The sequence below is a fragment of the Ursus arctos genome, unplaced genomic scaffold, assembly GCF_023065955.2.
Source record: "Ursus arctos isolate Adak ecotype North America unplaced genomic scaffold, UrsArc2.0 scaffold_26, whole genome shotgun sequence".
NCBI classification, from domain to species: domain Eukaryota; kingdom Metazoa; phylum Chordata; class Mammalia; order Carnivora; family Ursidae; genus Ursus; species Ursus arctos.
Genome location: NW_026622941.1, coordinates 251,497 through 253,477, shown reverse-complemented (window position 1 = coordinate 253,477; position 1,981 = coordinate 251,497).

Below are 1,981 nucleotides of genomic sequence, written 5' to 3'. Positions count from 1 at the left end.
TCTCCTGGAAGCATTTGGAAATAGCAAGAAACTTCTTAGGATTTAAGGAAGGCGCCCTTTCAAGGCGGCAATCTGAGGTGGTGGGTGCTTCTGGAAGTGATGTGATGTGGTTTTGCCAGTCTCAACCCGGCTAGGTCTGGTCCAGTCTGTTTTCTGATGCTCCTGCTGCTTTCCTGATTTTTCAGGGAAGACCTCTACACCTAGTTCTGAGAATAGGGTTTTTATTTGCAGTGCAATAATAATAATCAAATCTGAGGCAGAGCAGATAAAACATTTCACCAACTTCATTCTCAGACTGATCCACACTTTCCAGGGATCTCTGTTTGCCTCTGGAGTTTCTGTGTGGGAATGAATACTGGCTGGTGAGGAAGAGGAGGGTGGAGCTTCTCACGAGCAACACTGAAAATAAGTTGGTCCCAAGGGTGGTGCTCCAAAATGAATAGTGATCCACTGACAGAGCCTAGTCCTGAGCAGGAGGTCCACATTTTCTCTTTGCTCTGCCCCTAACCCTGGATTTCCTGTTAACAAAGTTAAATGTGCATACCAACTCCACCTCTCCACTGCTGTTACTCCCAATCTCTCTTATTTCTCCTCAGCATTTATTATCATCTGACATACTACTGTTTGTATTTTACTTGCTTTTTTCAAATTTTGTTTTCTTTCACTATGACATAAATCCACAAAAGCGGATATTTTTGTCTCTTTTGTTCCCCGTGGGATCTTCAGTACTTAGAACAGGGCCTAGCACCTAGTGGGTGTTCAAAAAGTATTTGCAGATAAGTGAAGTCCCGACTTCATCACCTTATATGGTTACCGGGTCCGTACTTCTCTTTCTTCAGAATTTGATGGATTTCATGTTTCCACCTCAGCTTTCCATGAGGACTTTCTGTGGAGAGCTGAAAGCCCAGCAGATGTGTGTGTCTATATCTAGTGACAAGGGAAGGGGATGTATGGTATAAATGGGCACTTACCCTGTGCCTGGCCTTTCTAATCTAATCACCAGGGGAGTAAACAATTCCAGAGAAGTTTTGCAAAGAGTTCAAAAGGTAGGGAACTGAGGAGAAACTAAAGCTGAGAGAACCTAGTATAAATTCAACAGAGTCTGGGTGACACACACAATACAATAATAAATGTAATTTATGTATGTATGTAAATTTATATTATTGTTGTTATTATTATTATTATTATAGCTATAATTTATTGAATACCTGCTCTGTTCTAGTACTTTATTCTAAATTGCATTACACACTGTGTGGCTTTGTTTTCACAATATCTCTATTTTATATGAAGAAACAAGTCTCAATGAGATTATGGAACTTGCTTGGGCAATGATTTGTAAATTCTCTGAATAGAAAGCATAGGAGGTCCTGTCCTGCAGAACAGAATAGTAGTTAAATACATGGCTTTGAGCAAAAATAGCCTTGCTGACTTAGTTTTTGCCACCTCCTTGTTGTGCGACCTTCAGCAAATTGTTTAAATAAGCTCCAAGGTCCTCGCCTGCTAAACGGGGGTAACAGTTGTTCTTAACTCCCAGGGTTGAGGGAAGGATTAAATGAGATTGCACAAGAAGCACTTAGCATAGCGCTAGGCCCTGTAAGCACTGGATAAATGTGACTATGCCTGGGAAGGCGGAACATACAAGGAAGTGTCCAGCTCTAATGTTTCCTTTCAGAGCTTTTCCGGCTCTGTCCTCCTCCTGTTCTAATCGCTATTCCTGCAGAAGCTCAGAGTTAGAAGCCTGTTCATAACTCCACCTCCGTTACTGGAATTTCCTCTGTCCGGCCTCAAGTGCAACTACTGGGACCTCCGCATCTCACAACACAGCCTCTGTTTTGTTATTTCCCAAAGCTTTGGTGCCAGTTTGTTTTCTCCGGGGACAGCGACAGTTCCTGTGGCGTTGTATGCTGGGGGTTGTAGTCCGAAATTCCCCCATCCACATCAAGAGGGCGATTGAGACGAGAGCCGGATAACTACAACTCCC